The sequence below is a fragment of the Lactuca sativa genome, chromosome 5, assembly GCF_002870075.4.
Source record: "Lactuca sativa cultivar Salinas chromosome 5, Lsat_Salinas_v11, whole genome shotgun sequence".
Lineage (NCBI taxonomy): Eukaryota > Viridiplantae > Streptophyta > Magnoliopsida > Asterales > Asteraceae > Lactuca > Lactuca sativa.
The window spans coordinates 39,851,474-39,865,272 of record NC_056627.2 but is presented as its reverse complement, the minus strand read 5'-3'; the positions used below and the strand labels follow the sequence as shown (position 1 = coordinate 39,865,272).

The following is a 13,799-nucleotide window of genomic DNA, read 5'->3' as shown; positions in this document are numbered from 1 at the left end:
GCTCCCCGCAGTATCACAACACCCTCTGACTAGTGAGTACTACGGCTCCCCGCAGTATCACAACACCCTCTGACTAGTGAGTACTACGGCTCCCCGCAGTATCACAACACTCTCTGACTAGTGAGTACTACGGCTCCCCGTAGTATCACAACACCCTCTGACTCCACTAGTTCATGCTCCGCAGACTATCACAGGTAGCCACCCATACTCGGCTCGAATACACATTCCAGACTCTGGAAGCAATCGACATATCAAAATGCCCACCCTTGCGAAGCTCCATTCTCTTAATAATCTCCCTGGATGCCCATACTCGAAAGGCTCCCACTAGATCCGTAGATACCTGATACACCACAAATTGTTTCAACTCAAGATTTACGAGTAACTCCGAAATAAAGGTATCATACCCGGATACCTCAGAATATCCCAACAGAACATCACAAGATCCTGCCATAACCACTGATTCCCTTACTCCCAATACCATACACTCCCGACAATACATTTCCTTTGAATCCCATAATAATTTCTGATATCACACGATGCGCAACTTCAGTGCATCCAAACACTCAATTGGAATACAAGGAAGGCGCTAACCCTTCAGAACACACTGATGATCCTCTGAAACCCTTTTTCTACCGCTCAAAATCCAAACAAGGATACACATACTGACCCGGGAGTTGACTGCCCAATCATTCTCTATTTACTTGCAACAACACTGACCACCAAACACCTGCCGTGGAGGCATTCATCATTCTCAACAAGTACTTCCCGCATTAACTCACTCTGACCTCTTTCCTCGATCATCGACATCTCTGGTCTCATGATTTCTTACAGCAGATCTCTATACTCCACTTATAACTGCTCTTGACAAATCTCTGCTTTCTTACATACTGTACCCGGTTCTCCCCCACTTAGGGTTCGAACCATCACCAATTAGCACGCAACCAACCCACAACTATTTTTCACCAGCGAAATTGCACCTGCCCCAGGAAAGTGCTACACAACGCCCGATAATTCCTTCTTAAGGAAGTCAATCGACCTCATATACTGTGAACCTCTGATGAACTCCTCAAGAACTTCTCATCACGACTGCCTCTAGTCGTTCCAAATCTCATACCAATCTAGCACTAAGCATCTCAACTGCTCAATAACATCTCTGGCTCATAGACTGAACCGCAAAATCATCGTACCCCTCACCTCAACTCATCAAACATCGCTCCAACACCGGAATCATCCCAAGAACAGGGACCCACTCCCATATTCAACACCCAACATAGATGGAAAACTCTCTGCACTGCTAAACTCAACTGAACTCCCCACTGATACCACTATAATACATCCTACTATACTCAAATAGGTGTAGTGTGGTCCTCGACTACCTCAGTCCCAACTGACTATCTGCTCATGATAAGTCACCGCCTCGCGACACACATGCTACCTAATACACTGGGGGGAAAATCATCATCAATGACGACCTGCAGGGTTTACCCCCAACCCAAAACTAAAACATCAGGCCTTTCATGTTCCGCACACGAACATAAATAGCACCACTCACATAGAAGGTGACCTCTCCTCTATCGACTGATTGCCCAACTCAGACCGAAATTCTCCTCTCCCTCTAACTCCTTACCAAAATACTCTGATAGGCTCTCGCCTTCCCTCTCGAGGGACGCCTCTCCAATTTCAATCATGGCCTACAGGCCTAAAACCCATAGCGTCCAATCTCTACCTCATCAATCGTGATCGGATAACCAGAGAATCACAAGCATCATTCACTACGAACCATGGTACTCATCCCATGACATCTCTTCTCAATATGCTCCGGTGTATGGTACCCGAACCATAGCATCACTCCTCCATCTGCTCCGATGTATGATACTCGAACCATAACATCACTCCTCAATCTGCTCCGATGTATGGTACTCAACCATATCATCACTCCTTAATGCGCTCATTAGAATCTTCAGAATACTCCCTGTATCAAGTATGGGTCCTCTGCTTTCTGTAGTACGGGCCCATACTACCTTCCACATCTACCCATACTTTCCACACGGACTATCCCGGAGCTCCTAAGTAGCTGCTCGACCTTCTCGTTCACCAATTCCATCGCGCGCTCGCTCCCCAGCGAAATTCTCTACCCTGCCAGTGCACTCATCTGGCTAAGGTTACTCCCTAGGCTCTTCTTAGATTCCCACACTTCTCTGCCATCAGCTGCTGAAGAGCTCCTAATGATGCCAGCCATCTACCTCCTGAATATCGTCATATTCGCTTGGTAGCTGACTCCCATCATCGAGAGTTCCACAAAGCACGAAGCAAGCAGCATTCGAGCATCGAAGAATATATATGACTCACTCTGGGTGATAACTCCGCTTGCTCTGCTCATCCTCGGAAGTACCACCGAACTCTGCAACTCTTCCCCTCGCGGGCTCTAACTATTCTTTCTCCAAGTACTACAGTACTCATCTAGGTATCTTCCCTAGATTACTCCACTACTCAAATCCCCTAAAGGATTCCAATCAAATATTCTCACTCATCACATACTCAAAAGCACAACGCATATCACAGCAATTCCTAGGCTAAGGCATCACAAATCAGGCCACTCTACTCCTAATATATGGAATACCTAGCCTGTCTCTAGCATGCAATAATATCTCATAAAGTGCATCATAAATATCTCATAACACAAAAGTAAGGGTATTTTGGGAAATCACCGTTCGGGCTCTGGCTGATTGTACACACTGTTCTTTCTCGTTTTCTCTTTGAACTCTTATTCGCTTTAGAAAATTATTTCTTTGAAAACTTTTCTTACTTCCTCAGTTTGAGTCCAGAATTACCCGAAGGCGCATCCGAATCCCTCAAACCAAGGCTCTGATACCAACTTGTAACACCGTAAATTTCAAGACAAAATTTTCATTTAAATAATCATTTTATTCTTAGGACACTTGTTAAAAATCTCATTCATAATCAAATTACAAAACATAGCTCCATTTTCACTTGCATAGAAAACCAGGATCCTCCAAAATATGACTCTTGCTCTGGTGTGTACAATCAAGCCGGTGCCGTACCGTGATACTGAAAGAAACCTGAAAACAACATAACACAAACACTGTAAGCACGAAGCTTAGTGAGTTCCCCAAAATACCACACACATAATACATACAAGCCACTCGAGGCTATAACTCTATGGGTCCGTGCACCCAAACTCTGTGAACCCTCAGGTTCTAACTCTATGAACCTTCCGGTTCTAACTCTAGGAACCCTTCGGTTCCAACTCTGCAACCATGCACAGCAAAAATCACATAGAAATAATGCAGTACAACACATAACATACATAGCATACAAATACTCTGTCACATAACTCTGGTTACCTACTCAAGGTAAAGTATAGTGAGAAGACTCACCTGGCAAGCAAAAAGCAGATATCTCCATACTCGGATCTCGAACTCGCCACCGCCTAACACGTAAGGCAAAACTCTCATGACTATGACTCTCGAGACTAGAATCAATCCTCTCAATGCACCCTCTTAAGGGTAAAAGACTATTTTACCCCTCTCTTGGCCCAAAGGCCACATCGCTGACCAAACCCTAAAAGTCAACGGTCAACCCTTGGTCAAAATCAAAGTCCTTAGTCAAAGTCAACCCTGACTGACCCTACTCGCCGAGTCAACTCTATGACTCGCCGAGTTTCTATAATCAGAACTTCACTCACTCCGCGACCTAACTCGCCGAGTCACTCCGAGACTCGCCGAGTCCAACAACTCTGAGTCCACTCGCACACAACTCACCGAGTCATCCCTTGACTCACCGATTCTCGACTCAACCAGGGAATATCGGGACTCTTCGACAAGACTCGTCGAGTCCAAGAACAGACTCGCCGAGTCCAAGACTATCATCAACCTACTCGTCGAGTTGTTCATACAACTCGCCGAGTTCCAGGCCATCTTCATCCAACTCGTCGAGTACACCCATGTGACTCGCCGAGTACCACCGGTCTGAATCCATTCGGAAGCATTCCAGGCCATGCAATTGCTCCAAAACATAGATCTAGCCTCCTACCACTCATCCATCACGTAAAGTGGCAAACTTTACGTGAATCCAAAGAGATCTAGGCCATTTGCACATTGGGCTAGGGTTTGGGACATGAAAGCTTCACTAAACACTCCAACACAGGGACTTTCATGCTCTCTGATTCTTCTCCCTTCTAGATCTGAGGTAGCAACCTCAGATCTAACCTCTAGACTTCCCATTACATCCATAGACAAGTTCCCACAAACCCCAAAATGAAGAAACACATAATAACAACCCAAGAACGAGATATTACCTCCAAGAGATGCCCCAACTGCAATGTAATTCGAATCCAAGCAAAGCCCCTTGCTCCAAGCCTTCAATCTCCCAAAATTCCTTCAACAATTACTTCTCCAAGCTCCAATCCACTCAACAATGGTGCTTCTCCGCGATTTAGGGTTTTTCTGGGGCTCAAGGGGTGATAAGGAGGCTGGGAGGAAAACATAATGTTCTTTATATAGGGCTCAACCCCGAGAATTAGGGTTTTCTCCAATCAGCGCCTACTCGTCGAGTCCTCCTCACTGACTCGCCGAGTCGGCTACTTAGTACGCGACCCAGTCGCGACTCTACTCGCCGAGTCCATCCATGGACTCGCCGAGTCACTCTTTCACAACTTACTCTTTTAGCCCTTCAACTCTACTCTTGATATTTCGGGATGTTACAATTCTCCCCCACTTAAATTATGCTTCGTCCTCGAAGCCTATGGCAACTCAACTACAAAATACTCCCACGGCGCGCCACCTGGCCCTAACTGGACCAGGTTCATCAAAGCATAACCATCGAACTCGAACTCACTTCCTCTTTCCTTGCGGTGTCCTAACCACCGTCTCAAACCGGGCACCGGCTGTACCCTCTGATAATCACACTCAACAATCGAGAATTATCCGAGATGTATCACTGCTCCAAATATCAACAACCGATCGACCCATAAGGGCTAGAAAGCCATGAACCATCGGATCCCCGATCCGAATCCCACCTTATCCATTCCGGAACGACTGAGAGACCCATTCTCACTCTCAGAGCAACTCTCATGAGTTCTCCTCTTGCAATCACATACACATGCTGAACTAGCTCCAACACCCTCAGGTTGGAAAACTCGATACACTGATGATATCCTCAAACATCCCCCCAGGATGAACCACTAGTACATATCCAATACCCTGATCAGAATCAAGCTGGGAGTCCCCGACTCCCTCCCTGCATTCATCCTGAGACTCTTGGCCCTACTCTCACGGAACCCCTTCCGCGTCCTCAGCAGACATCCCAACATGATGTCATTCCATACCACTGTCACAGACACAATGTTCAACCACCATACTCCAAATCATCCACTCTTACTACTACTTTCACTTCCATGAACCAACACTCCCCCCCCCCCCGGGGGGTTACATACCTTTCTCTTCCCTTACCCAGGGAAACCACTAGCCAACCTTGCCACTACTCCATGCATCACACATGCGCTGGATCTGCTCGCAAGGGCCCTCGGGTCCATGCGCTACCTCTCCCCAAGAAATGAGGGTCCGACACCTCCTCCCATACAACAGCTCAAAGGGTGGCATACACATGCACTAATGATGGCTGTTGATATAGGATAACTCAACTAAAGATAAATACGTGCCGCAACTCCCTCCGAGGTCTAATACACATGCCCGAAGCATGTCTTCGAGCGTCTGAATCGCTCGTTCGCTCTGAAGTGTCCTCAGACATCATCATGATCCAAATAACCCACTAACTTCCTCCCCGTGACCACTATCCCGGCCCAGGGACGCGCAAGTCACAAAATTCTCTTTTCCTCATGCGAGAAAATACAATCCAACCGAGGATCGCCTAAACTCTAATCTCTGGTTTCTGCTGCGCATACCCCTTGCGCACCTCACCGCATCTCCCGACAGAGACGGTGACCCCAGTCTCGCCCCCGGTTCAACACCCAGGCTCCAGAACTCAATACTAGGGATACTCAAGCCCAAAACTCTTCCACATCATACACTGATCGGAAATCACTCCATCATCACATTCTCTTGCCATCTAGTGAGTACTACGGCTCCCCGCAGTATCACAACACCCTCTAACTAGTGAGTACTACGGCTCCCCGCAGTATCACAACACCCTCTGACTAGTGAGTACTACGGCTCCCCGCAGTATCACAACACCCTCTGACTAGTGAGTACTACGGCTCCCCGCAGTATCACAACACTCTCTGACTAGTGAGTACTACGGCTCCCCGTAGTATCACAACACCCTCTGACTCCACTAGTTCATGCTCCGCAGACTATCACAGGTAGCCACCCATACTCGGCTCGAATACACATTCCAGACTCTGGAAGCAATCGACATATCAAAATGCCCACCCTTGCGAAGCTCCATTCTCTTAATAATCTCCCTGGATGCCCATACTCGAAAGGCTCCCACTAGATCCGTAGATACCTGATACACCACAAATTGTTTCAACTCAAGATTTACGAGTAACTCCGAAATAAAGGTATCATACCCGGATACCTCAGAATATCCCAACAGAACATCACAAGATCCTGCCATAACCACTGATTCCCTTACTCCCAATACCATACACTCCCGACAATACATTTCCTTTGAATCCCATAATAATTTCTGATATCACACGATGCGCAACTTCAGTGCATCCAAACACTCAATTGGAATACAAGGAAGGCGCTAACCCTTCAGAACACACTGATGATCCTCTGAAACCCTTTTTCTACCGCTCAAAATCCAAACAAGGATACACATACTGACCCGGGAGTTGACTGCCCAATCATTCTCTATTTACTTGCAACAACACTGACCACCAAACACCTGCCGTGGAGGCATTCATCATTCTCAACAAGTACTTCCCGCATTAACTCACTCTGACCTCTTTCCTCGATCATCGACATCTCTGGTCTCATGATTTCTTACAGCAGATCTCTATACTCCACTTATAACTGCTCTTGACAAATCTCTGCTTTCTTACATACTGTACCCGGTTCTCCCCCACTTAGGGTTCGAACCATCACCAATTAGCACGCAACCAACCCACAACTATTTTTCACCAGCGAAATTGCACCTGCCCCAGGAAAGTGCTACACAACGCCCGATAATTCCTTCTTAAGGAAGTCAATCGACCTCATATACTGTGAACCTCTGATGAACTCCTCAAGAACTTCTCATCACGACTGCCTCTAGTCGTTCCAAATCTCATACCAATCTAGCACTAAGCATCTCAACTGCTCAATAACATCTCTGGCTCATAGACTGAACCGCAAAATCATCGTACCCCTCACCTCAACTCATCAAACATCGCTCCAACACCGGAATCATCCCAAGAACAGGGACCCACTCCCATATTCAACACCCAACATAGATGGAAAACTCTCTGCACTGCTAAACTCAACTGAACTCCCCACTGATACCACTATAATACATCCTACTATACTCAAATAGGTGTAGTGTGGTCCTCGACTACCTCAGTCCCAACTGACTATCTGCTCATGATAAGTCACCGCCTCGCGACACACATGCTACCTAATACACTGGGGGGAAAATCATCATCAATGACGACCTGCAGGGTTTACCCCCAACCCAAAACTAAAACATCAGGCCTTTCATGTTCCGCACACGAACATAAATAGCACCACTCACATAGAAGGTGACCTCTCCTCTATCGACTGATTGCCCAACTCAGACCGAAATTCTCCTCTCCCTCTAACTCCTTACCAAAATACTCTGATAGGCTCTCGCCTTCCCTCTCGAGGGACGCCTCTCCAATTTCAATCATGGCCTACAGGCCTAAAACCCATAGCGTCCAATCTCTACCTCATCAATCGTGATCGGATAACCAGAGAATCACAAGCATCATTCACTACGAACCATGGTACTCATCCCATGACATCTCTTCTCAATATGCTCCGGTGTATGGTACCCGAACCATAGCATCACTCCTCCATCTGCTCCGATGTATGATACTCGAACCATAACATCACTCCTCAATCTGCTCCGATGTATGGTACTCAACCATATCATCACTCCTTAATGCGCTCATTAGAATCTTCAGAATACTCCCTGTATCAAGTATGGGTCCTCTGCTTTCTGTAGTACGGGCCCATACTACCTTCCACATCTACCCATACTTTCCACACGGACTATCCCGGAGCTCCTAAGTAGCTGCTCGACCTTCTCGTTCACCAATTCCATCGCGCGCTCGCTCCCCAGCGAAATTCTCTACCCTGCCAATGCACTCATCTGGCTAAGGTTACTCCCTAGGCTCTTCTTAGATTCCCACACTTCTCTGCCATCAGCTGCTGAAGAGCTCCTAATGATGCCAGCCATCTACCTCCTGAATATCGTCATATTCGCTTGGTAGCTGACTCCCATCATCGAGAGTTCCACAAAGCACGAAGCAAGCAGCATTCGAGCATCGAAGAATATATATGACTCACTCTGGGTGATAACTCCGCTTGCTCTGCTCATCCTCGGAAGTACCACCGAACTCTGCAACTCTTCCCCTCGCGGGCTCTAACTATTCTTTCTCCAAGTACTACAGTACTCATCTAGGTATCTTCCCTAGATTACTCCACTACTCAAATCCCCTAAAGGATTCCAATCAAATATTCTCACTCATCACATACTCAAAAGCACAACGCATATCACAGCAATTCCTAGGCTAAGGCATCACAAATCAGGCCACTCTACTCCTAATATATGGAATACCTAGCCTGTCTCTAGCATGCAATAATATCTCATAAAGTGCATCATAAATATCTCATAACACAAAAGTAAGGGTATTTTGGGAAATCACCGTTCGGGCTCTGGCTGATTGTACACACTGTTCTTTCTCGTTTTCTCTTTGAACTCTTATTCGCTTTAGAAAATTATTTCTTTGAAAACTTTTCTTACTTCCTCAGTTTGAGTCCAGAATTACCCGAAGGCGCATCCGAATCCCTCAAACCAAGGCTCTGATACCAACTTGTAACACCGTAAATTTCAAGACAAAATTTTCATTTAAATAATCATTTTATTCTTAGGACACTTGTTAAAAATCTCATTCATAATCAAATTACAAAACATAGCTCCATTTTCACTTGCATAGAAAACCAGGATCCTCCAAAATATGACTCTTGCTCTGGTGTGTACAATCAAGCCGGTGCCGTACCGTGATACTGAAAGAAACCTGAAAACAACATAACACAAACACTGTAAGCACGAAGCTTAGTGAGTTCCCCAAAATACCACACACATAATACATACAAGCCACTCGAGGCTATAACTCTATGGGTCCGTGCACCCAAACTCTGTGAACCCTCAGGTTCTAACTCTATGAACCTTCCGGTTCTAACTCTAGGAACCCTTCGGTTCCAACTCTGCAACCATGCACAGCAAAAATCACATAGAAATAATGCAGTACAACACATAACATACATAGCATACAAATACTCTGTCACATAACTCTGGTTACCTACTCAAGGTAAAGTATAGTGAGAAGACTCACCTGGCAAGCAAAAAGCAGATATCTCCATACTCGGATCTCGAACTCGCCACCGCCTAACACATAAGGCAAAACTCTCATGACTATAACTCTCGAGACTAGAATCAATCCTCTCAATGCACCCTCTTAAGGGTAAAAGACTATTTTACCCCTCTCTTGGCCCAAAGGCCACATCGCTGACCAAACCCTAAAAGTCAACGGTCAACCCTTGGTCAAAATCAAAGTCCTTAGTCAAAGTCAACCCTGACTGACCCTACTCGCCGAGTCAACTCTATGACTCGCCGAGTTTCTATAATCAGAACTTCACTCACTCCGCGACCTAACTCGCCGAGTCACTCCGAGACTCGCCGAGTCCAACAACTCTGAGTCCACTCGCACACAACTCACCGAGTCATCCCTTGACTCACCGATTCTCGACTCAACCAGGGAATATCGGGACTCTTCGACAAGACTCGTCGAGTCCAAGAACAGACTCGCCGAGTCCAAGACTATCATCAACCTACTCGTCGAGTTGTTCATACAACTCGCCGAGTTCCAGGCCATCTTCATCCAACTCGTCGAGTACACCCATGTGACTCGCCGAGTACCACCGGTCTGAATCCATTCGGAAGCATTCCAGGCCATGCAATTGCTCCAAAACATAGATCTAGCCTCCTACCACTCATCCATCACGTAAAGTGGCAAACTTTACGTGAATCCAAAGAGATCTAGGCCATTTGCACATTGGGCTAGGGTTTGGGACATGAAAGCTTCACTAAACACTCCAACACAGGGACTTTCATGCTCTCTGATTCTTCTCCCTTCTAGATCTGAGGTAGCAACCTCAGATCTAACCTCTAGACTTCCCATTACATCCATAGACAAGTTCCCACAAACCCCAAAATGAAGAAACACATAATAACAACCCAAGAACGAGATATTACCTCCAAGAGATGCCCCAACTGCAATGTAATTCGAATCCAAGCAAAGCCCCTTGCTCCAAGCCTTCAATCTCCCAAAATTCCTTCAACAATTACTTCTCCAAGCTCCAATCCACTCAACAATGGTGCTTCTCCGCGATTTAGGGTTTTTCTGGGGCTCAAGGGGTGATAAGGAGGCTGGGAGGAAAACATAATGTTCTTTATATAGGGCTCAACCCCGAGAATTAGGGTTTTCTCCAATCAGCGCCTACTCGTCGAGTCCTCCTCACTGACTCGCCGAGTCGGCTACTTAGTACGCGACCCAGTCGCGACTCTACTCGCCGAGTCCATCCATGGACTCGCCGAGTCACTCTTTCACAACTTACTCTTTTAGCCCTTCAACTCTACTCTTGATATTTCGGGATGTTACAGGTAGGCTACACGCAGCTAGGAAGGCATAGTCCCATGCATCCGTTCGTGGATCGCGGGACTATGCGGAAGAGCCTTCTGAGGAGGGGTATCCCTAAGGAAAACCTTATCCTTTAATAGGCCGAAGGTCTCGAATTTAAAATTCCCAGCCCGTAGGTCTCTATGCATTTGAAGGAGCTCCCCCAAGGACTCCTTCCCCCTCGGATTATCGAGGGCTCGATCCCCCCGCCCCAGCCAATCGCCACTTGGATGCAGGCCCGCCATCTCCCGGATGATATCCACCTTGATCTCGAATAGGTCCTCGGCGTTGATCCGGGCTAGATATATATCTAGCGACGAAGGCGCTGTTTTGCCCGATAGGAGGCGGCCCTCTATAGAGCAGACCGAATCCCCTCCTATCACTTCCTCCAGGCCATAGGAGTACGGGGTGTAGGGCGGAGTCCGAGCTCCCGAAAGAGCGGGAGGCGTAGCTTGTTCCCCCGGAAGCGGTTGATTTACCGCTGGTACTACTACTACGCTCGGAACTCGCTGAGTCTTCCAGCATATCCTCAGTAAAGGTAAACCAATCTGAATGGGAAGGTACGGCTGAAAGACTCACGCCGGCGCTAAAGGCAACCGGAACGCCAAAGCTAATGAAAAAAAAGGTACTGATAACAAAGATAAAATTCAAATCAAGGGGCAACTTTCGTGTAGTTTGTAATTAGATGTAACTATTCAGATTTTTTTGAGAATAAATCATTCTCTTAATAGATCTCGTCTTGTTCCTCAATCTTCGAAGAATGCGGCGTTGTATTATTGTAAGTTTCCTATTCCAAACATTTCCTTCAAGTAGACGACAAGTTTTAAATCTTAATGCGAGCATTCCTCCCTTACATGCATTTGCTTGCAACAGATTCTTACTAAGACCCCAAAGACACGGTCTTGGTATCTTCACTGTTGCCCCTCTTCTCAAAGCCCTTCGAGAGGAAGATGAATGTCAATGTGCCATTTTCTTCTTTCCCCTACTATTTACTCTTCTCCTTCACTGCACACTTTAGATAGATGTTTCCATCCAATCAAAGACGGCGAAGCGCCTCTAATCTAAAGGCCAAAGAGTGCTCTTTGCGCTACTACGCATCCTTACTCATAGTATAGTGCAAGTTAGGTTTGGGCATAGCAGGACTTGAACTTGCGACCATTAGGTTAAAAGCCCAATGCTCTACCAACTGAGCTATACACCCCAAAAAAGATGTAGTAGTAAATAAGGATTGGTACGGAAAAGAAAAGAGGGCGGCCCTTCTTCATCATATTAAAGGGGCGCGGCTTTGTATGAGGCTCGTACTACAGAGCAAGCGAAGAAAACGTAAGGGCGCGCACTAGCACTCCTGCAAGAAAAAAGACTATTAACGCGCCCCTTATTGAAAATTCAAGCATATTGAATGATCGATATGAGAAAGAAGCGCTCAAGCATTCGAAGAAAGTCGGCCTTACTCAACAAGCACCTTTCTTAGCATAGTAAGGTTGCTTGTTTCCACTCATTGAAGATTCTATCTACAAAAAAAGGTCAACGGGGGGTACTAAAATGGCTCTCACTGACACCGCCTACGAGAAGGTGAGGTCGTCCTTATTTCCAGCCGCCATACGGTTCGCCTTAAAGCCTTAAAGACGGAGAAGGGGAGGAGCAGTTATCTATGTAATTACGGTCTTTGTTGGCCGGGGCGAGCACTCTCTTTTCTTTGTAAAATTCCGTCTTACCAAACAAGACTGACTTCTTACCAACCCGCGAAGGGTTGTGAGGCTGGACCAGGTACGAAGAATGAATCTATATCTGTGCACAGAAGGGCCGGCGGCCGCTCAACTGTTCGAGCGCAATGAAGTGGTATTGGTTCCTTTTCGACAAAGGTAGAATGCCTGGTCGAAGGTCCAGTACAGTAGGTAGCAGGCGTGTTCGTTTTGGCTCCCGAGCGAGAACGAGAAAGAGGCGATGCACCATCCTTGCTACTACGTACGTTGACCATGACTTGACAGATTCATCCAATTGAACCCAAACTCAAAGGAGGACCACAAGCTCAGGGCTCGACGAAAGAGAAAGTCTCGGCATTAAGAAAATGGGGTTAGCTGTGAAAGAGGCATTCATTTTTTCATGAATATTCATAGCTGAGTCTACTAAAAGAGGGACCAGCTCATCGTAGTGATTAGAGGACACCTCTGATCGTTCACCTCTAATGTGACACGTTCCCTCCCAGTTTGATCAACGGGATCAGTCGGCTAGAGAGTGGGGCTATTCTTCGTCCGAGGAGACAAAGTAGTCTCTTGTACTGACCGAACCCTCAGTTCGTAGGTCTTCGTCAACATGTTACGAAGCTCCAGTCTGGCGGTCAACTTGATGTGGGAGAGGCATGAGTGCAGTTCAATCTTGTGGTGTATTCCTTTGTAGTGAGTAGGGCCTCTTTCTCGTTGATCAGTTCGCCTCCGCTCAATTGAAAGGTCTCCATTCCTACGGCGGTTTTGTCAATGAGCCCGTGGATAAGTAGGCCTTTCTTGTAGACCGATCTTCTGCCGAGTTCCTTCCTTCGTAGTCAAATCTGATGATACGCTTTGGCGATGTTACCTACCAAAGAAAAGGCCTACTAGGTGATCAAAATCGCTCAGGTCAGCGAGGACTCACTCACCTACTCCTTATCTAATACTTTCTTCTATCTACTGAATTAAAAAGGCGACCCGCCGCGCCCGGCTATAAGATAAGAGACAGTTGTTGTACTACATGACTGGTAAGAAAGAGCTTCTGTAAGAACTAGAAGACTCTTGTATGTACGGTAACCCTATCTTCCGCTACTGGTGGACTGTTGCACATAAAGGCCGACAGAAGAAACCTTTCTTAGCGTGCTTTTCAAGCGCTTAGGTTCTGCTAAAAAAAGGCGGCAAGGCCATAAAGTAAGTAAAGTTGCAAG

General features: G+C 46.5%; 1 non-coding gene across 1 annotated transcript; it reads right to left on the bottom strand.

Moving 5' to 3' along the window:
• Positions 1–12,016: 12,016 nt before the first annotated feature.
• Positions 12,017–12,089, bottom strand: TRNAK-UUU (transfer RNA lysine (anticodon UUU)). Its single transcript has one exon. It is a non-coding gene; the product is annotated as a tRNA-Lys (tRNA).
• Between the last annotated feature and the right edge of the window lie 1,710 nt (positions 12,090–13,799).